This window comes from Pristiophorus japonicus, chromosome 4, assembly GCF_044704955.1.
Source record: "Pristiophorus japonicus isolate sPriJap1 chromosome 4, sPriJap1.hap1, whole genome shotgun sequence".
NCBI classification, from domain to species: Eukaryota; Metazoa; Chordata; class Chondrichthyes; family Pristiophoridae; genus Pristiophorus; species Pristiophorus japonicus.
Window position 1 is genome coordinate 8513245 of NC_091980.1, and position 23643 is coordinate 8536887.

The following is a 23643-nucleotide window of genomic DNA, read 5'->3' on the forward strand; positions in this document are numbered from 1 at the left end:
TGCAGTGTGCACGTAAGTAATAGGAGCAGGAGTCGGCCATTTGGCCCCTCGAGCCTGCTCTGCCATTCAATAAGATCATGGCTGATCTGATCTTGGCCTCAACTCCTCTTTCCTGCCCGCTCCCCATAACCCTTGACCATCCACAAGAAACACTGCAGCAACTCCCAAACACCTCGAAGGACAAGGGCAGCAGACGCATGTGAATACTACCGTCTCCACGTTCTCCTCCAAGTCACACACCATCCTAACTTGGAAATATATTGCCGTTCCTTCATAAGAACATAAGAAATAGGAGCAGGAGTAGGCCATACGGCTCCTCAAGCCTGCTCCACCATTCAGTAAGATCATGGCTGATCCGATCATAGACTCAGGTCCACTTCCCTGCCTGCTCTCCATAACCCCTTATTCCCTTATCGTTTAAATTTATTCAATGACCCAGCTTCCACAGCTCTCTGAGGCAGCGAATTCCACAGATCCACAACCCTCTGAGAAGAAATTTCTCCTCCTCTCTGTTTTAAATGGGCGGCCCCTTATTCTAAAGCTATGCCCCCTGGTTCTAGTCTCCCCTATTAGTGGAAACATCCTCAATGCATCCACCTTGTCAAGCCCCCTCATAATCTTATAAGATCACCTCTCATTCTTCTGAATTCCAATGAGTAGAGGCCCAACCTCATAAGTCAACCCCCTCATCTCCGGAATCAACCTAGTGAACCTTCTCTGAACTGCCTCCAAAGCAAGTGTATCCTTTCTTAAATATGGAAACCAAAACTGCACGCAGTACTCCAGGTGTATTCATTGTGGTTGGGTCAAAATCCTGGAACTCCCTCCCTAACGGCACTGTGGGAGCACCTTCACTACACGGACTGCAGGGGCTCAAGAAGGCGGCTCACCACCACCACCTCGAGGACGATTAGGGATGGGCAATAAATGCTGGCCTTGCCAGTGACGCCCACATCCCAGGGATGAATAAAAAATTTTTTAAGTTGGGAGTTTTTTTCAGTGCTGTTGGATGAGAGAGAACCATGCTCTTCAATTAATCCCATGGGGTCTTTAACCGGGAGAGCAGCAGAGCAAGCAGACAGGGGAACCTCTGTTGTCCTAAGGCCAGGAGCTGACAATACAGCGCACTCGCACAGTACTGCACTGCAGTGCCAGCCTGGATTACGTGCTCAAGTCCTGAAGAGGGGCTCGAAGCCACAACCTTCTGACTGCGACCAAAGTGCTTCACTCAGCCCCGGCTGACACTTGAGATGGGACGAGAGCTATATTGGAGAACATGGTTTGCTGGTTACATGTGGTGTAGCAGCGAGCTGAAATACTGTCCAGCAGGCTGCAGTGTGGGGGAATGTTGGTGTGGGTGGATCTATCGTCAGTTGGGGTTTTTTTCTGGTTGAGCTTATCCCACGTTAGCACTGCAGGCATGCAGGCAGGTGTTGGTGACGCTTTACCGTGCAAGGGCCTCGCCTCTTCTGGGCCCCAGACTCACGCCTCTCCTGGGCCCCGGTCACTTCCCTCAACAAACTCTTGCCGTTCCTTCGCCCCTCCTGCTGTGCCTGCCCGCACTGCAATCGGCGACCTGGCTTCGCAGCCGTCGAACTCATGAAGAAATTGCACCTTCCACTTCAATACATTGTCTGTACACCTGTACACTGGAGGAAACAATATTGCCCATCGATGCATGATTTAAAGAATTATGAAGCAGTTTGATGGAATGAATAGAGAATGTAGCCTGGAATTTGCAATGGGGATAGAAATTTACAGCGCAGATGGAGGCCATTTCAGCCCATCGTGTCCGCGCCGGCTGACACAGAGCCGCACGGCCCTCGGTCAGCAGCCCTGGAGGTTACATATAAACCTATGAACAATGAACAATGGCGGAAAGGCAAAGAGCACCCAGCCCAACCAGTCCGCCCCACATAACTGCGACACCCCTTATACTGAAACATTCTACACTCCACCCCAACCGGAGCCGTGTGAAGAAGAGCAGGGGAGTACTGAAGTGGGACTTGAACCCATTGCCTTCTGATTCGGAGGCAAATTACGTGGAATTACATTGTGTGTCCAGCACAGAAACGGGTCCGTGCCGGTGTTTATGCTCCACACCAGCCTCCTCCCATTTTCTGCTTCATCTCACCCCATCAGCAGCATAACCTTCTCCTCCTTTTATTTTGGGTGATAAACCCATTTTCAGCTGTCCAGTATTAATAAAAGTGTTGAGAGTGCTACCCACTGAGCCACAGCTGACACTCAAATCATCGGCTCTCTTTCCTCCTTCAAGACGCTCCTTAAAACCCACCTCTCTGACTTTTGGTCACCTGCGCTAATTTCTCCTTCTCTGGCTCGGTGTCTGTCATGTATGTTCATGCTGTTTGTAGCCACCAGATGGTGCCATTGTCGGAGGCCACTGGCCAGCACACACATGGTGCTGCTCTGGTATAAAAGGCCAGCCATTTTTGTGAGTCAGGCACTTTGGGCCTAAATAAAGCAGAGCCAAGGGTGGACCTTGTTCAGTTAAACAGTACTCAGTTTTTTTTACCTTTATTGCATAGATAACAGTGTCAAAGTTTTTGTCTCACAACACTCCTGTGAAGCACCTTGGGACGTTTCACGGCATTAAAGGCGCTATATAAATACAAGTTGTTGTTGTGGACTTTCCGGTTTTATTGGGGTCACAGGCTTCCCGCGGGGGCAATTGCCTTTCGACCTGAAACGTTTCTACGAAAGTGCCTGGTGGTCCCGGGAGTAGCGTGGGATTCCGGTGGGGGGGGGCCTTCTCTTCCCGCGCTGCGGAGCGCGCTTCCGTCCTCCTGGTTCCCACGGAGACGGTGCAGTCACGTGTGACTGCTCAGCCAATCAGGTGCAGCGTTCCACAGCTTTCCCATTAATAGCAATAACTCCGTATCTACCAGTTCCCATTGCTATTAATGAGGAAAAAAATAACCAACGCACTAAACACATAATAAAAAAAAACACACCTCACATAATTTAAAATTAAAAGTTCATAAATATCTTAGAGAAAAAAAACATTTCCGAGTTTTTAAAGTTTTTAAAATTATGGTTAAAGTGGGCAGAGTTTTCAAAAATAATGTGTTTTTTAATTTCATTTAATTATATTTTTGTATGTTTTTAAACTCTTATCCCTGTAACAGTAGCCTATGCGCCGGCTTTTATCAGATGCAAGAACTTTGAGGACATTTGCTGGGCAAGATATGGGTAAATCCCGCAATCTTGCCTGTGGAAATGTCCTCGCTCCCGAGATGCGGAAGAGATCGGAAAAGCTGGTTTTCAGCGCATACGCATTGCACGCCGAAAACCGGCTTTTGTGATGCCTTCCCGGGTGCGTAGACACTCCGCACGGACTTGGGTTTCTGTCCCATTATTTATAGCACTTCCCATTTTAATTTCCATAACCTGCCTCGCCAAAGCTAGACAAAAGGAAACTTGCGAATGAAACTTTCCACTGAAGGAAAGTGTCTGTGAAACGTAAGATTTATTCCTGAAGAGTCTTGTTGCTGTCTTGCCTTTTGCTGAATAGGGGCAGTCACGAGCAGGCGGGGTATGTGGTACGAGAGAGGAAGCAGGCAGGCAAAGCAGACGGGGAGCTTGCCTGAAGACATTCACACACACGCACGGCCAGGTCTCGCCGAGCCCCATCGCCTTGGGATAACTCCAGGGTATGTAGAATGTTTCTTTTAACCTCCCCTTACAGATCGGGTTAGTCGGGCGTCTAGGACGGCCCCAGCAGAAGCAACGGTGACTGTTTTGATGCGCTTTCTCTCCCTCCCCACCCTCCCCTCCCCACCAGCTCTGAGTCGATTTAACAAAAGGCAGCGTGAGCAGCCCCAGCTGAGTGTCTCAGACGTCACTGTGAGACTGCCTCAGGAGCCGAGCTACGGTGAGACTAATCGCTCGATCTTTGGAATAGAGAAAAGCAAACGAAGAGCTAAAAGCAAGACCAGAGTGTCTCGGGCAAACTTATCAGTGTTTTATTCACGAAGTTCCAAGCTTGGGATAAAGTTTCTGCTTTGGGTGTAATCGCTTGAAATTGCACCCAAAATGCGCTGAACTTGCAACAAAAATGCACTTGAAATTGCAACAAAAATGCGCTGAAAATTGCAACAAAAATGCGCTTAAAATTGCGCCTAAAATGTGCTGAAATACCACCCAAAATGCATATGAAATTGCAACAAAAATGTACTTGAAATTGCAACAAAAATGCGCTTGAAATTGCGCCTAAAATGTGCTGAAATACCACCCAAAATGCATATGAAATTGCAACAAAAATGTACTTGAAATTGCAACAAAAATGCACTTAAAATTGCGCCTAAAATGTGCTGAAATACCACCCAAAATGCGCTGAACTTGCAACAAAAATGTACTTGAAATTGCAACATAAATGCGCTTGAAATTGCAACAAAAATGCACTTAAATTGCACCCTAAATGTGCTTGGAATTACACCAGTTACGTTAGGCTGCAAGTTCATCACAAAACGTAAAATCTCCCATGAACCAGCGCAATCAGTCAGCGCAATAGAACGTTTACAAAATATTTTTCCATTCAAAGTGTTCCCCGATGTATCCAAGAGTGGTCACCATACATTCCCGCTTATTTGTTTTGGTGCGTGGTCCCTTTAAGTGGCCATGCGGCCCGTTCAGATTTCCGCGCATGCACGGTTTCCCCCGTGCACGAGCCGGCGAGAGGCCTGTGCAGGATCTCCAGAGCACTGTACAGCAGCGCAGCTCAGCGGGAACGTTGGCGGTGACCTGGTGCAGTTTTACTAGCTTGGCTGAAAAGAGGTTTATTGCCAAAAGTAAGCATTTTTAATGAGTGCCTTGTGCTCCCCCTGAGAATAACCCGCTTTTAAATCACTGCAGATCACTTAAAACAACCTGTACTGAAACACTTACTAGTTCCGGTGGTGGACACCAGTCAGTTTCTTGGTAAATCAAATATTTTTTGATATGACAAAACTTTTAAGACGTGCCTGTCCGAGGGACCTAAGAAAAGAAATGGCCGCAATTTGAAGAGCCGCCTCGAACCAGCGCAATCGGCGTAAACCACGCAATGTCGACCTGGGTCGTAGATGCAGAGAGGATGTTTCCCCTCGTGGGGGAATCTAGAACTAGGGGGCATAGTTTCACAATAAGGGGTCGCCCATTTAGAATGGAGATGAGGAGGAATTTCTTCTTTCAGAGGGTCGTAAATCTGTGGAATTCTCTGCCCCAGAGAGCTGTGGAGGCTGGGTCATTGAATATATTTAAGGTGGAGATAGACAGATTTTTGAGCGATAAGGGAGTCAAGGGTTATGGGGAGCGGGCGGGGAAGTGGAGCTGAGTCCATGATCAGATCAGCCATGATCGTATTGAATGGCGGAGCAGGCTCGAGGGGCCGAATGGCCGACTCCTGCTCCTATTTCTTATGTTCTTATGGGGACGTGTGGCCAGTGCAGTGTAGCGGGGCCTGATCCGGGTGTATTGAATCTTAAACCAGTGTAAAAAGATTGAGGAAAACACAACCCTATGAGGTATGGGGCCAGGGACTCCCAGGTGTCGGTGGGGATATTTCATTTTTTCAAGGAGGCTTCGCGGGTGTCCTTGAAGCGTTTTCTCTGCCCTCCAGGAGCTCGCTTGCCGTGACGTAGCTCAGAGTAGAGCGCTTGTTTCGGGAGTCTAGCATCGGACAAGCGGACAATGTGGCCCGCCCACCGGAGCTGGTCGAGCGTGGTCAATGCCTCGATGCTGGGGATGTTTTTGTTCTGTTTAATAAGATAACGTCATTGTAAAAGCTATTTGCATTCAAGCCCGCCTTCTCTGATAGCGAGACTGCTGTCGTTTGGGAACAGGCTACTTATAATCTAATCTGCGTCCTCTTGCTCCTGTTAAAACGTCTCAGAGAACAGTAGCCATGGAAAGGAAGAGATCGAAAGGCAGTCATACCTAACCACGATAGTGCTAATGTGTCATTACAGGATTAGATTGCCAAATCGCCAGCACTCAACGACAGTCTAATAATGAAACAATTTGCATTTCTATAGCGCCTTTCACTACCTCAGGACGTCCCAAAACACTTTACGGCCAATGAAATACTTTTTTTGAAGCGCAGTCACTGTTTAAATGTAGGAATCGTGGCAGCCAATTTGGGCACAGCAAGCTCCCACAGCAATGTGATAATGGCCCCATGATCTGTTTTTTTAGTGATGTTTGTTGAGGGTTATATCGAGAAGACGACACCTCTGACAGTGCAGCGCTCCCTCAGTACTGCCCCTCCGACAGTGCAGCGCTCACTCAGTACTGCCCCTCCGACAGTGCAGCGCTCCCTCAGTACTGCCCTTCCAACAGTGCAGTGCTCCCTCAGTACTGCCCTTCCAACAGTGCAGCGCTCCCTCAGTACTGCCCTTCTGACAGTGCAGCGCTCCCTCAGTACTGCCCTCCGACAATGCGGCGCTCCCTCAGTACTGCCCTTCCAACAGTGCAGCGCTCCCTCAGCACTGCCCCTCCGACAGTGCGCCGCTCCCTCAGTACTGCCCCTCCGACAGTGCCGCACTCCCTCAGTACTGCCCCTCCGACAGTGCAGCGTTCCCTCAGTACTGTCCCTCCGACAATGCCGCACTCTCTCAGTACTGCCCCTCTGACAGTGCAGCACTCCCTCAGTACTGCCCCTCCGACAGTGCGCCGCTCCCTCAGTACTGCCCCTCCGACAATGCCGCACTCTCTCAGTACTGCCCCTCTGACAGTGCAGCACTCCCTCAGTACTGCCCCTCCGACAGTGCGCCGCTCCCTCAGTACTGTCCCTCCGACAATGCCGCACTCTCTCAGTACTGCCCCTCCGACAGTGCAGCGTTCCCTCAGTACTGTCCCTCCGACAATGCCGCACTCCCTCAGTACTGCCCCTCCGACAGTGCAGCGTTCCCTCAGTACTGTCCCTCCGACAATGCCGCACTCTCTCAGTACTGCCCCTCCGACAGTGCAGCACTCCCTCAGTACTGCCCCTCTGACAGTGCGGCACTCCTTCAGTACTGCTCCTCCGACAGTGCGGCGCTCCCTCAGTACTGTCCCTCCGACAGTGCGGCGCTCCCTTAGTACTGCCCCTCCGACAATGCAGCACTCCCTCAGTACTGCCCCTCTGACAGTGCAGCACTCCCTCAGTACTGCCCTTCTGACAGTGCAGCACTCCCTCAGTACTGCCCCTCCGACAGTGCGCCGCTCCCTCAGTACTGTCCCTCCGACAATGCCGCACTCTCTCAGTACTGCCCCTCCGACAGTGCAGCGTTCCCTCAGTACTGTCCCTCCGACAATGCCGCACTCCCTCAGTACTGCCCCTCCGACAGTGCAGCGTTCCCTCAGTACTGTCCCTCCGACAATGCCGCACTCTCTCAGTACTGCCCCTCCGACAGTGCAGCACTCCCTCAGTACTGCCCCTCTGACAGTGCGGCACTCCTTCAGTACTGCTCCTCCGACAGTGCGGCGCTCCCTCAGTACTGTCCCTCCGACAGTGCGGCGCTCCCTTAGTACTGCCCCTCCGACAATGCAGCACTCCCTCAGTACTGCCCCTCTGACAGTGCAGCACTCCCTCAGTACTGCCCCTCCGACAGTGCAGCACTCCCTCAGTACTGCCCCTCTGACAGTGCAGCACTCCCTCAGTACTGCCCCTCCAACAGAGCAGCGTTCCCTCAGTATTGTCCTGGAGTGGGACTTCAACCCATGACCTTTTGACTCAGAGACGAGAGTGCTACTGAGCCAAGGTCAACACATAAGTATGTGAAAGGGGAAAAAAATGACAGGGCTAAGGGGAAAGAGCAGGGGGAGTGGGACTAATTGGAGAGCTCAAACAAAGAGCCAGCACAGGAACGATGGGCCGAATGGCCTCCTGCGCTGTCTCATTCTATGATTCAATGATGAATCTCTTTTGTACCCTCTCCAAGGAATTGACTATCGGGAGAAATAGGAGCAGGAGTCGGCCATTTGGCCCCTCGAGCCTGCTCCGCCATTTAATAAGCTCATGGCTGATCTGATCTTGGGCTCAGCTCCACTTCCCCGCCCGCTCCCCATAACCCTTGACTCCCTTATGGTTCAAAAATCTGTCTATCTCCGCCTTAAATATATTCAATGACCCAGCCTCCACAGCTCTCTGGGGCAGAGAATTCCAAAGATTCACGACCCTCTGAGAGAAGAAATTTCTCCTCATCTCCGTTTTAAATGGGTGGCCCCTTATTCTGAAACTATGCCCCCTGGTTCTGGTTTCTCCCCATGAGGGGAAACATCCTCTCTGCATCTACCCTGTCGAGCCTCCTCAGAATCTTATAGGTTTCAATGAGATCACCTCTCATTCTTCTGAACTCCAATGAGTGTAGGCCCAACCTGCTCAACCTTTCTTCATAAGACAACCCCTTCATCTCAGGAATCAACTGAGTGAACCTTCTCTGAGCTGCCTCCAATGCACTTTTCCCCCTCCTCTCCTGGAGGCAATGGCACGTGCTGAGGTTCTGAGCATGGTGCCAGCTCACCGCGATCTGGCAATGGGCTTTCGTCGTGTATGTGTCTCGATATGAGCCTCAGCCGGCTATTCCATTGTGGAGGGCCTCAGAGTTGTGTTCAGTCCTATCCTCCTGAGATATTCACAGAAGTGCGCTTCCCAGGATGGTCTCAAGAAAGCGATCCGTATTGTTTTCCCGTTCTATCCCAGGGGCATTGAGATCAATTGTACTACCTTCCCCAAACTCAGCAGAGGCCTAGGATTCAAATCCGGAACCCTCTTCATATCATAGGCAGTCCCTCGAATCGAGGATGACTTGCTTCCACGCCAAAAAGGGATGAGTTCACAGGTGTTTCAATGAAGGACTTCTCGTGAACCTTCTCTGAACTGCCTCCAATGCAAGTACAGGCAACGCGCGATTATCCGCACATGGGAAACTGTTGTAACCGGATTTAAAATAAGGGATTTAAAGTTTTGGTCACCTTACTTAAGGAAGGATATACTAGCTTTGGAGGGGGTACAGAGACGATTCACGAGGCTGATTCCGGAGATGAGGGGGTTACCTTATGATGATAGATTGAGTAGACTGGGTCTTTACTCGTTGGAGTTCAGAAGGATGAGGGGTGATCTTATAGAAACATTTAAAATAATGAAAGGGATAGACAAGATAGAGGCAGAGAGGTTGTTTCCACTGGTCGGGGAGACTAGAACTAGGGGGCACAGCCTCAAAATACGGGGGAGCCAATTTAAAACCGAGTTGAGAAGGAATTTCTTCCAAAGCAGTTGAGGCTAGCTCATTGAATGTATTCAAGTCACAGATAGATAGATTTTTAACCAATAAGGGAATTAAGGGTTATGGGGAATGGGCGGGTAAGTGGAGCTGAGTCCACGGCCAGATCAGCCATGATCTTGTTGAATGGCGGAGCAGGCTCGAGGGGCTAGATGACCTACTCCTGCTCCTAATTCTTATGTTCTTATGTTCTAAAATTTCGGCCCGGGAAGGCATCGGGTTTTAACTTTCTAATGTTAATCGCTCTAACGCAGAAATCATTTACCCGGCATAGCCCAATGCCCGAGGGACCCGGATTGTTGAGAGTTGCCTGTATATCCCTCCTTATGCATAATATGCTATCGCCCATTTTACACCATTAGCCTAACTTCAAATCGCCCACCCTCCATGTCGAAGTCAAGACTTCCTCTTTCTTTATAAAAGATTTGTGTTTCACACAGGCTGAAAATAGATCGACTGTGGTAACCCTTCAGGTTATCAGATGACCAACTTTTGTGCAGTATGTGGCGTGTGTGCATACTAACCTCGAAAAGATGGAAAAATTGATAAACAGTCACATGTACAAAATTCTTACAGGGCTTGACAGGGTAGATGCAGGGAGGATGTTTCCCCGGGCTGGGGAGTCTAGAACCAGGGGGAAATAGTCTCAGGATATTGAGATGAAGAGAAATTTCCACTCAGAGGGTTACAAATCTTTGTTATTCTCTACCCCAGAGGGCTGTGGATGCTCAGTCTTTGAGTACATTCAAGATCGATAACATTTTGGGCACTAAGGGAATCGAGGGATATGGGATCAGGCGGGACAGTGGAGTTGAGGTCGATGATCAGCAGTGCGGGTCAGCTTCGAACCATTCGGAACCAGGGTCCCTGTGGGATCCTGCATGGCAGAGCAGGCTCGAGGGGCGTCTGGCCTACTCCTGCTCCTATCACTGGTGTTCTCGTGGTCCGTATTAGCGCGAGGACGGGAGGGTGAGTCTACCTCTGGCTGGGTGACAATGTGTCTGTGGGAGGAGGAGTCAATGAATGTGCTTGGAGACTGGATATAATGCAGCTTCAGAGAAATGAAGGAAAGCTAATCTGTGAGTCTCGGTCTCAGAGGGCTGCAGCCCACACGTGACGCCCGGATGTGGTTGAGTAAGCAGAGACAGGGCATGGGAAAGATTAAGAATTCATTTTGATGGTTTTGCTGCTTAGTGATGTCCTCCTTCTGAGTTCATGGGTTGATTAAAAAAAGATGTACAGGCAACCCTCGATTATCCGTACACGGATCCGACGGAAAACCGTTGTAACAAGATTTAAAATTCTGTTGCCAACAAGTGAAAAGACAGCTCCAAATAATTTGGAAAAATGGCCTACCAAACACTGTGCTCATATGTATTTGCTCATTCTCTCTCTCACACACTCTCTCTCTCTCACGCTCGTACATTCTCTCTCTCACACTCTCTCACGCTCGCACATTCTCTCACACACTGTCTCTCTCACACTCGCACATTCTCTCTCTCACACACTGTCTCTCTCACACTCGCACATTCTCTCTCTCACACACTCTCTCTCACACTCGTACATTCTCTCTCTCACACTCTCTCTCTCACGCTCGCACATTCTCTCACACACTGTCTCTCTCACACTCGCACATTCTCTCTCTCATTCTCTCTCTCTCTCACACTCATACATTCTCTCACACACCCTCTCACACTCGCACATTCTCTCTCTCACACACTCTCTCTCTCTCTCTCACGCTCGCATATTCTCTCTCTCACATTCTCTCTCTCTCTCTCACACTCGTACATTCTCTCACACACTCTCTCTCTCTCTCACGCTTGCACATTCTCTTTCTCACATTCTCTCTCTCACACTCATACATTCTCTCACACACTCTTTCTCTCTCTCTCACACTCGCACATTCTCTCTCTCACATTCTCTCTCTCTCTCACACTCATACATTCTCTCACACACTCTCTCTCACACTCGCACATTCTCTCACACACTCTCTCTCTCTCTCTCTCTCACGCTCGCACATTCTCTCTCTCACACACTCTCTCTCTCTCACACTCGCACATTCTCTCTCTCACATTCTCTCTCTCACACTCGTACATTTTCTCTCTCACACACTCTCACACTTGCACATTCTCTCTCTCACATTCTCTCTCTCTCTCTCTCTCACACTCGTACATTCTCTCTCTCACACACTCTCTCTCTCACACTCGCACATTCTCTCTCACATTCTCTCTCTCTCACACTCGCACATTCTCTCTCTCACATACTCTCTCTCTCTCACATTCTCTCTCTCACACTCGTACATTCTCTCTCTCACACACTCTCAACTCGCACATTCTCTCTCTCACATTCTCTCTCTCACACACTCTCACACTCGCACATTCTCTCTCTCACACACTCTCTCTCTCTCTCACACTCGCACATTCTCTCTCTCACATTCTCTCTCTCACACACTCTCACACTCGCACATTCTCTCTCACATTCTCTCTCTCTCTCTCTCTCTCACACTCGTACATTCTCTCTCTCACACACACTCTCTCTCTCTCTCACACTCGCACATTCTCTCTCTCACATTCTCTCTCTCTCACACTCGCACATTCTCTCTCTCACACACTCTCTCTCTCTCACACTCGCACATTCTCTCTCTCACACACTCTCTCTCTCTCACACTCGCACGTTCTCTCTCTCACATTCTCTCTCTCTCTCGCACATTCTCTCTCTCACACATTCTCTCTCTCTCTCTCTCGCACATTCTCTCTCTCACACACTCTCTCTCTCTCTCTCTCTCTCTCAGACACTCTCTCTCAGTCATCGTAATCATCCTCCTCTGCCCTCACTTTGCCAGTGTGTGTACACGCTGTTGCAGCCGCTGTCTCTCGTGGCCGCCGCTGACGTTGGGAACGGGAGCAGGGCCGGCACCGGGTTCCAGGCACAGAACCTGTACATGCACGCTGGTAATGTCCATCTTTTGCTACTGTTTGTAGCTGATTGTATTGATTCATTAAAGTTTTAACTTATAAATGTAAACTCGCCCTAACGATTGTGTTAGATCTCTTAATTTCCAATGAAATACGAACTCTGATTGTAGTTTTAATGTAATTTTATTCTGGCAGCAGCAACAAGCCCTTGGCTTTGAGCCAGGCCTTTGTCCTTCTGAGACCACATGGCCAAAATGGCTGTACTTATACCTGATTCAATTTACAGAAAAGAACTCGCCTTCTTTGACCTTATTGGCTCAATTGATAGTCTGTTAACCTTTAATTGGCTCGCTACCCAAGATCCTAAAATGTCAAGTTGATTGATGACTTAATGCAATGTGCTCTGTGTTTTTTCAAAACTGCAGCCGGGCTGCAGAGCTTGAATTCTCTATCAATCCCCCCTTTGATTCTTTCACAAACTGAATCATAAAACATCAGGTATCACTGGTTAAACATTCTACAAAATAATTTCATACATGTTAATAGAGTTTCCTTCTAAAATTTGTCGATGTGTTTCGCCACATGTCCGGACTAGTAGCTTCCACACAAATTTACACCAACCCGAGTTCCATCGTGGCCACAATGGAAGTCTGGTTTTAGTAGGTTAATTAAACTTATTTCAATTTAATCCAAATCAATATCTTAATTCAACCAGTAAACAACCTTCCCCTAAGCATAACATACCCCTGTGCCATGTACAGACGGTCTGCTGGGACCTGCAAGGTGTCTCACCTGCGGGACAGCAGCTACAGCCGCCTGGTCGCAACAACATTTAATCAACATAAACAAACAATATAAAAGTAAAACAATTACAACAAATAGAATTAAACCTTCCACCAATGAAGTTCCTGTTGAACCTAGCCATTCAGTGACTCCACTCCACAAAGTGAATGATGGGGGTTGCTTAAGTTTTTCTACCTCCTTTTGGATATGCTCCGCTAAGTGGGTAATTTCTTCGGAGCTATCTGGGATATATGTGCAACACTCAGTTCCGAGTAGGGTGCAAGTACCTCCCTTTTCAGCCAGGATGTAATCAAGGGCAAGTCTATTCTATAGGGTTACTGTGCGGATTGCTACCATTTCTGCATTGATTTTAACTAGGGCCTCTGAGGTATCATTGGCTACTCGTTCCACAACGGATGCCATGTTAATGGATTCCCTTGCCAATCTGGCGGTCCCATACCTGGGAATCAGAATGGCAAAGAAGCTCTCTGTTTCTGTGATAGCTCTCTTAGGACAGTGTAAATGTTCCGACAGTAACTTTATATGATACATATAAGGCACAATGTAGGCTAAATAGCAGGATCCCGTCCAATTCTGGGGCAGCCAAGGGTAGGCCTTGTGGCCACACACCCAATAGGTGCCATTATAGGCAATGAAGGTTAGCTGTTTCTTTGTCAGCAACACTCCGGGGCCTGTCCAGGCTTTTCCATCTGTTTTATTCAGAATCCCTGTTACGTTAAGAATTCCCACATCGGCCCAGTTTGGACGGTTCCGTGGCTTGATTACATTATAATTCTGGAAGCAGTTACTATACCCCATATTTTGGCCTCCTTTGATGTTTCTAATCAGACAGACCGATTCCCCCGGTCTTCCTATTCCCGTTGTATTAGTGACAACAAAAAATGGGGGCCGTTTGGAATTATTGTAGCACGGTTGGTATCCCCCTTCAAAGATAGTCAGATTGTAACCTGCTGACTTCCATTTACGTGCCCAGTTTTCCGTATCCTGAAACGCATTGCCTGTTTTGTTTTGATTAATTATCCACTCAGCCATTTCCGAGATATTCAAGGGAACTGGCCTCAAGGGAACCCCTCCCTTTGAGTGAATAGGAATATGCGCACACACCCAACAACTAGAAATGTTACCTTGTTTGGCATAAATGTATGACATATATAAAAAGGTATTTACATATAATTCCCTTACTACCCTACTATTTCCCTTTGGTGCAGAGGGTCGGCTAGTAAGAAGTAGGCCTATGCCTAGAAAACCTACAGTCGGTAATACAGTAAATTTATACATTTTCGCAAAAAGTAATTGTCCTTATTAGATTTCAGCTTCAGTTACGGGTACTCGTTTAACGTGTGAAGCGTGGATCCAGGCTTTCTTTCCTTGGACTTTAACAGCTGCCTGGGTGGTCAATAACACTTGATAAGGTCTCTCCCACTTGGCACCCAAAGGTTCTTTATGCAACTTTTTCACATACACCCAGACTCCCGGGATGATGCCGTGTCCTCCTTCGGGTGGATTACCCCAAGCTGCCGATACCTGTCGGGAAACAGAACTAATAGCATTGGTTAAGTTCTGACAGTGTGATAACAAAGTGTCACTCATTAAGTGAACATCAGCTTTCCGTAAATCAATAGTTCCTGGCAGCGACATGAGTCTTCCTGTTATAATTTCAAATGGGCTTAGACCCGTAGTTCTGTTCGGAGTTGCCCTAATGCTACATAGCACTATTGGTAGTGCCTGGGGCCATGGTGTTCCTTCTTGGTGATATTTGGCAAGCTGTTGTTTCAGAGTTCGATTCATTCGCTCTACTTGTCCTGATGATTGTGGATGATAAGGACAGTGTAAATCCCACGTAATGTTCAGTAACCTACAGACTTCTTGGCAGACAGCACCTGTGAAGTGTGTTCCCTGATCTGAGTCAATGCTACTCGGGACTCCCCATCGGGGAATGTAATCCTTACACAAGACCTTTGCTGTGTGATTGGCTGTGGCTCTTTTAGTTGGGACAGCTTCTATCCATCTAGAGAATCTGTCGATCATGACAAGAATGTTAGTGTATCCTTGGCATGAAGGAAGAGATATATAATCAACCTGCAGATGCTGGAATGGTCCGACAGGGGCAGGGGGCCTCAGTTGGGGCATTACCGTGATGGGTCCAGAATTATTTTTCTGGCAGACCACACAGCGGTCTGTTACCAGCTGGGCATGTTTTTTAAATCCCCGACCCCACCAGCTTTTCTGGAACCGTGCCGTCATCTGTTGTGAGGCCAAGTGCCCCCACGAGTGGATCTGTTGGGCTAAAAAAGGCATAAGCGCTTGTGGCGCGACTGGCTTGTCGGTAACTCTTTGTCTCCAGACACCATCTTCACATAGCTTCATTCCTGCCTCAATCCATGTCCATTTTTCCTCTCGGGAGCACTCGCCTTGCATTGTTTGAAGGTCTCGTGTCAGAGTCCTGAGTGCTTTCAATCTCTTGGTTCTTCTGGGGGAACGCCCTGTGAGGCGGCATCTTTAGCTGCCTGGTCGGCTTGGTCATTTCTCTGTGCTTCTGTGGTATTTTCCTTAGTATGGGCCTTACACTTCAGGATGGACACTTCCTGAGGTAATTGTATGGCCTCTAGTAAGTCTCGGACTTCTTTTCCATTTCGGATAGGTGTACCAGCAGCAGTGAGGAATCCTCTTTTCCGCCATAACAGACCAAAGTCGTGAGCGACTCCAAAACATAACGCGAATCTGTGTAGACATTAGCTGTCTGTCCTCCTGCTATTCGACATGCTTCTGACAGGGCCCGTAACTCGGCCTGTTGTGCTGACGTTCCTGAGGGTAAACATCCTTTTGCCACTACGTCATATAAGGTTGTAACTGCCCATCCTGCTTTTCTGGTACCATTGTCAACAAAGGAGGAACCATCTGTAAACAGGATGAGGTCTGGGTTGTGTAGAGGCTCCTCTGCTGCTAAGGCTGCTTCTTCTGTTTCTTTTAAAATCTCCATGCAGTCATGCTCTTCACATTCTCTCCCCTCTTGCTCCCTCGATTCTGACATGGGATTAACCGGGCTGGCCCGGACAATATGGAGATTAGGAGCTTCCAAAACTGCTGTCCAGTGGGTCCATCTAGCTGCCGTCACCTGAGACATTCTATTCATAGACAGCAAAATGTGCACGGTGTGGGGACACTTGACAATCAGCTTTTGGTCGAGGACTAGACCTGCAATGATCATTACCGCTCAACATGTAGCTTCCATGGCCCTTAGGCAACTTCCCCATCCGAGGGCTACCGCATCCAGTTTTGCCGAATAATAGCCAATAGGTCTTTGCCGATCCCCATGTTCTTGTGTCAATATAGCTGTCATATATCCTTCTTTCTCATGGACAAACAGGGTAAATAGCTTACCATTGTCGGGGATTCCCAGAGCCAGTGCCGAACACAAAGTCTTTTTCAAACTCAGGAAGGCCTCTTGCTGTTCCTTAGTGAGGGTGATGGCTTCTTTAGAGGCACGTTTCCCCTTTAAGATATCATTCAATGGCTGAGCAAGCTGTGTGAAGGAGTCAATCCAATTTCTGTTAACGTTACATAATCCCAAAAAAGACCTTAGTTCCTGAATAGTGGTGGGTTTTTTAGCAGCCCGAATGGCTGCAGTTCTATCCTGGGTAAGTTCTCTCTTTCCTTGTGAAATCTTTTGTCCCAGGTATACAACCTCTTCTTGGGATATTTGTGCTTTGCCGATGCTGGCTTTATGTCCTTTCAGCCAAAGGTGGTCCAGCAAAGCTCGTAAATCTTGTTCATGCTGGTCTTCCGTGTTTGAAGCTAGCAGGATATCGTCTACATATTGGATGACTGTGGATGACGGGAGGTAATTCTCGCAAATGGCTTTGTAAAGCCATGTGGAATACCGTAGGACTGTTGTGGAAACCCTGCGGTAACCGGGTCCAAGTATACTGTTGTCCTTGGACCTTGAAAGCAAACCACTGTCGAACCTCCGGTGCCAGCGGCACCGACCAAAATCCATTGGCCATATCTATAACCGAGAAATATTTATGTTCCGGTTTGAGGGCATTAAAAATGGTGGAGGGATCTGCGACCAAAGGAGCTTTTTGATCAATACACTGGTTAGCTTTCCTATAATCGACAGTCAAACGCCAAATTTCATTAGATTTCTGTACCAGCCACATGGGGCTATTGGAGGAGCTATACGTTTTAATAAGCACCCCTTGTTTCTCCAATTGCTGAATAACCGGTAAGATTCCCGCGATGGCAGTTGGACTGATGGGATACTGTTTAGTGCATGGAGGCTTGGTCCTGGTAAATGACGCAGGCTCCATCTGGAGTCGGCCACAATCATTCTTATCTTTAGCCCATATCGGGTGTTCCTTCAATTCTTCTTTCTTCAAAGTTCTAATTGACCATGTCACCCGACCATCCTCGAAATGCAACGATGAATCTATTTGGATTAGAACGTCCATTCCCAAAAGGGGTTGATCTATTGGGCCTATCCAGACCGGCGTGGTTAGTTCATGTGGACCCAGCCCTATAAGTACCGGTGTTGTCCTTTTAACTTCTCCATAGGCTGTACGTGCCCTACCATCCAACGGCAAAAAGTCTCCATACTGTAGGGGTAAGCATGTTAATTCCGCCCCTGTGTCTAAAAGACAGTCCACATCCTTATCGCCCACCCTCACAGTTATATATAGCCCATCTCCCCTTTGTTGTATTAGTGCGAGGAGGGGGGCCAGGGTGGGCTCTAATCGTTTTTTGCTATCCCAAGTAACTCCTTCTGTTGTTGTATTGTCAGTCGCTTAAATGCTTCTATGAGGTCGTTATCTTGTGACAAGTCTGGCTTGTTGGCTGAATTGTATCCCTGGCTGCGTCCTCTTCCCCAGCCACGGCCTTGCTGTTTTGCCCTGCACGTCTTGGCCCAGTGACCTTCTTTCCCACAATAATGACATTTTCCGGGTAATTTTCCGAATGACTGTTTATCGGAATCCTGGGATTTCCATCCCATAGCCTGTACAGCTCGGACTTTAGCTCCCATATCCCGATCTAATTGGTTACATCGATCCACCAATGCTGCAAAGGTAGTTCCTCTACCTTCCCAGTCCGGTAACACTACCTTAAGCATTTTGGACAGTTCTGGCTTTAGACCTGCCACGAAAGCTGCTTTCAGGGGTCCAAACACTTGTTCATCCATTTCCTCATCCGTATTATTCATACCCGAATGATCTAGCCACGTGCATCTAAACCGCTCGTCATACTCCAGGACCTCCTCTGTTCCTTTCTGTTGGCAGGCTGCAATTTTTCCCCAGTCTGTCTTAGCTGGACTGAAGGCTTGCAGCCAGTGTTTAATCGCCTCCCATCCTGCGTCTAATTCTTGCTCATTCTGCCCCAAAGCTTCATCTACCTTGTCGTGCAATTTTCTTCCCTGTGTTTTTGGCACCATTATGGTGAAAATTTGCACTCCGTCCCAGGGATGAAGTTGATATATGTTTCTTAAGCGGTCCAATTGGTCCCACGTTTTTACTCACCCTTTCTTTGGATTGGGCAATTTCTTGGACCATTTATCAATTTTCTCTGGGTCTGCCGGATCATGAACTAAGTATTCTGCATACACCCTTTTCCTCGTTTTTTTGGTTCCGCCCTCATTCGCGGTCAATTCTGATTTGACTACAACTCGTCATTTTTTAAACAGGGCAAAGCGCACCCCTAATTCTTCATCCTCCAACCCTGTATCGTCAGAGGATTCAGAATCCGTATCTATTCCTCGGTCGTGTCTTCGGGTTTGTGCTTTTAATTTTTCCAAACATGGGTACCCTGGGAATTGACCGATACATTTTCCTTTTCCTATTACTGTCTCTTGACCGAATGATTTTTTCCATTCTTTAATTTCACCTTTAAGATCTTTAACTTCCGCTTCCGACTTTTCAAGTTCAAATCTTTTCTGTCGCAGCTGTGCACAAACAGCTTGCAATTGGTCCTTTGTACTGGTCAGGTCCCTATCATGTTGGGAATGCAGTATAATTTCATTCCGCTGTCGGATCTGTCCCATAGAGACCATCTAGTTCGCTCTTTATTTTTCATACGGGTCGTTTTTACCTCAGACCCTTTTAATCTCGTCCAAGGACCATTGTCCTTTGGAGGTACCGTATTTTTGTTCGATCTTAATACAGGTTTTAGATAAGTTGAATTGTTGTTCTATGTATTCTTTCAACTGTTGGAGGATTTCATCTATCGAAACCTCAGGTGGTGCCCGTCCGCCTTTAACAGTTGTAGGCAATTCTTTGCTCTTATCTCCTGCTGCCATAATACTGATTTCTTTACTGGGGTCTCGAGTCGTAGGCTTTCCAGCCGATCAGTGGGTCGGTGATTAATTAACTAACACACCGCCGAAGTTAGACGTCTATGGGACCTCGAGCCGACTACCAACCGGAGGGTTCACAAACCGGAGGCTTTCGGAATCGCGTAGAAGGAGAGGCGAATTTAGACTTTTGACCGAGGACTTTTATAAAGAGGAGTCCTTACCTCAGTATGTAGGTCCGATGTCCAAAATTCAGTTTCTTCCCTTGACGATCGTGTTCGTGATGCCAAAATTGTTAGATCTGTTAATTTTCAATGAAATACGAACTCCGGTTGTAGTTTTAATGTAATTTTATTCTGGCAGCAGCAACAAGCTCTTGGCTTTAAGCCAGGCCTTTGTCCTTCTGAGACCACATGGCCAAAATGGCTGTACTTATACCTGGTTCAATTTACAGAAAAGAACTCACCTTCTTTGACCTTATTGGCTCAATTGATAGTCTGTTAACCTTTAATTGGCCCGCTACCCAAGGTCCTAAAATGTCAAGTTGATTGATGACTTAATGCAATGTGCTCTGTGTTTTTTCAAAACTGCAGCCGGGCTGCAGAGCTTGAATTCTCTATCAGATTGTATTTATTCATTAAAGTTTTAACTTTAAAATGTAGACTCATCCTGTTGTGTATCTGTAAAGCAGGCACTCCCATGTTCCGCCACCAGGGAGTTCATCCCCTGAAGTCCCAAGGGATCCCAGCATCTCTTGGAAGCTGTATATATGCCGGCCCCTAAGGCCTGTTCCTCACTCTGGAGTGTCTTACTAAAGACTGAGGTCACTGTTACTTTAACCTCCCTGTGTGCAGTCTCATGTGTGTTCGGAGCACAATAACTGGCGACGAGAATATGAATCTAACGCAAAGATGCAGCAAACTGTGGGCATCCTAGAGAAGTTCTCGGAGGGTGAGGACTGGGAAGCCTATGTCGAACGGCTAGACCAGTACTTTGTAGCCAACAAGCTGGACGGAGAAGGAAGCGCTGCAAAAAGGAGAGCGGTCCTCCTCACAGTCTGCGGGGCACCGACCTACAGCCTCATGAAGAATCTTCTGGCTCCAGTGAAACGCACAGATAAGTCGTATGAGGAGCTGTGTACACTGATTCAGGAGCATCTTAACCCGAGAGAGACCATGCTGATGGTGAGGTATCAGTTCTACACGTGCCAGCGATCTGAAGGTCAGGAAGCGGCGAGCTACGTCGCTGAGCTAAGGCGACTTGCAGGACAATGTGAGTTTGATGGCTACCTGGAGCAAATGTTCAGAGACTATTTTGTACTGGGCATTGTACGAGACCACCCTACAAAAACTTTTGACTGTAGAGACACCGACCCTCAGTAAGGCCATTGCGATAGCACAGGCGTTTATGTCCACCAGTGATAACACCAAACAAATCTCTCAGCACACAAGTGCTAGCAATGTTCATAAATTAACTGGAACTGTGTTTGCGAGCAGAAATGTACAGGGCAGAAACCACGAGTCTGCAACTGCCAGCAGGCCTCAGGTGACCCAGATTACTCAGAGTCCGCAACAAAGGATGAATGTAAGGCAATTCACACCTTGTTGGTGTTGTGGAGGCTTCCATTCAGCCTATTCATGCTGCTTCAAAGGGTATGTTTGCAAGAGCTGTGGAACAATGGGACACCTCCAACGAGCTTCCAAACGAGCTGCAAGCTCTGCAAAACCTGCTAACCACCACGTGGCAGAGGAAGATCAGTCCATGATGGATCAAAGCAATTTTGAGCCTCAGAGAGAGGAGGCAGATGCTGAAGTACATGGGGTGCACACATTTTCGATGAAATGTCCACCTATAATGCTAAACGTAAAATTCAATGGCTTACCCGTAGCCATGGAACTGGACACTGGCGCTAGCCAATCCATCATGAGTAAAAAGATGTTTGAGAGACTGTGGTGCCACAAGGCATTCAAATTAGCCCTGAGCCCCATCCACACGAAACTGAGAACGTACACCAAAGGCCATGGTCCTGGGCAGCGCCATGGTCAAAGTCACCTACGAGGGCACGGTGCACGAACTGCCACTCTGGATTGTCTGGGCGATGGCCCCACACTGCTTGGAAGGAGCTGGCTGGGCAAAATCCGCTGGAACTGGGATGATATCCGAGCACTATCACATGTCGATGAGGCCTCATGTACCTAGGTTCTTAACAAATTTCCTTCCCTCTTTGAGCCAGGCAATGGAAACTTTTCCGGGGCGAAGGTGTGGATCCACTTGGTCCCAGAGGCATGACCCATTCACCACAATGTGCGAGCGGTACCTCACATGATGAGGGAGAGAGTGGAAATCGAGCTGGACAGGCTGCAACGCGAGGGCATCATCTTCCCAGTGGAATTCAGCGATTGGGCCAGTCCGATTGTTTCAGTACTCAAAAGTGATGGCACGGTCAGGATTTGCGGCAATTATAAAGTAACTATGAATCGTTTCTCGCTACAGGACCAATATCCGCTACCTAAGGCAGACGACCTATTTGCGACGTTGGCAGGAGGCAAGACGTTCACCAAGCTCAACCTGACTTCGGCCTACATGACGCAGGAGCTGGAGGAGTCTTCAAAGAGCCTCACCTGCATCAACACGGACAAGGGACTTCATCTACAACAGATGCCCGTTTGGAATTCGGTCGGCTGCAGCAATCTTCCAGAGAAACATGGAGAGCCTACTCAAGTCGGTACCACACACGGTGGTCTTTCAGGACGACATATTGGTCACGGTTCGGGACACCGCCGAGCACCTACAAAACCTGGAGGAGGTCTTCCAGCGACTGGATCGCGTTGGGCTGCGGCTGAAGAGGTCGAAATGCGTCTTCATGGCCACAGAAGTGGAGTTTTTGGGGAGAAAGATCGTGGCGGACGGCATTCAGCCCATAGACGCCAAGAGGCTATCAGGAACACGCCCAGGCCACAGAACGTCACGGAGCTACGGTCGTTCCTGGGACTCCTCAACTATTTTGGTAACTTCCTAATGGGTTAAGCACCCACAGAGCCCCTACATGTGTTATTGCATAAAGGTGAGAACTGGGTATAGGGTAAAAAACAAGTAATTGCTTTTGAGAAAGCCAGAAACATTTTATGCTGCAACAAGCTGCTTGTATTGTATAACCCGTGTAAAAGACTTGTGCTAGCATGTGATGCATCATCTGTGGATGCTCAGTCTTTGAGTACATTCAAGATCGATCGGCTGATCATCTGTACTCAATGTCACATGTATATGCTGACAAAATCAAAGCCCATCTTTGCATTCAGGCTGCAGCTAATGTTGGAACTGGGGACTTTGGATGGAGGATTGCTGTCAGGGGCTTACAGTCCATAATAAGTATTTGTGGAAGTTCTTGACTCCAAAAATGAATGCCAAAGCTTCCCTTTCGATTTGCGCATAATTACTCTCACTGGCACTGAGAGTTCGTGAAGCAAAAGCAATTGGTCTCTCCTCCCCACTATGTAGTACATGAGAGATCACTGCCCCAACTCCACATGGAGCGGCGTCACATGCTAGCTTGATCTCCTTAGATACGTCATAGTGAACTAACATGGTGCTCTCTACCAACTAGGTTTTACAATCCTTGAATGCTGCATCGCATTCTTCTGACCACTTCCAATGGACCTGTTTTTTCAACAGCTCATTCAGTGGATGTAATACTGTAGCCAAATTTGATAGGAACTTTCCATAATAGTTCAAAAGACCCAAAAATGATTGAAGTTCAGTGACATTCTTGGGAGTGAGTGCATTTCTGATTGCATCCAGCTTTCCCTTGGTTGGATGTAAACCATCTTTATCTACTCTGTACCCTAAGTACTCCACTGAGTTTTGAAATAACTCACACTTGCGAGCAGTCACTCATACTCTATGCTTCTCTAGTCATTGAGCACTTCTTTCAATATGTTCTTATGAATTTTCCTATTTGGTGAAATTAGTATGTCATCTAAATAACATACTACCCCTTCAATACCTTGCAAAATCTGGTTCATTACCCCTTGTAATATGGCAGGGGCGGAAGGCACTCCAAACGGTAGCTTATTAAATTGATATAGGTCTAGATGGGTATTTATAGTCAAGCATGACTTGGACTCCTCATCTAGTTCCAGCTGTAAGTAGGCATTTGTGAGATATCACTTTGAGATAATCTGACCACCTGTCAGCGTTTTAAAAAAAAAACTTCTATATTTGGCAATGTATTGGGGACATTACCCTTTTGAACCTGATTTATGGTTTCTTTATAATCACCACACAACCATACCTTATCATCGGACTTAGGTACAACAACAATGGGTGTAGCCTAATTACATAGATCTATCTTAGAGATAATGTTCTCAGTCTCTAGTCTTTT

The 23643-nt window shown here is 47.7% G+C and overlaps 1 long non-coding RNA gene across 1 annotated transcript in view; it reads left to right on the forward strand.

Moving 5' to 3' along the window:
• The first annotated feature begins 3540 nt into the window (after positions 1-3540).
• The window catches only part of LOC139261989 (uncharacterized), a 38767-nt gene continuing 18664 nt past the window's right edge, over positions 3541-23643 (forward strand). Inside the window, exon 1 of the long non-coding RNA XR_011592853.1 lies at positions 3541-3674. This is a non-coding gene — a long non-coding RNA (uncharacterized lncRNA). The remainder of the gene's footprint in view (positions 3675-23643) is intronic.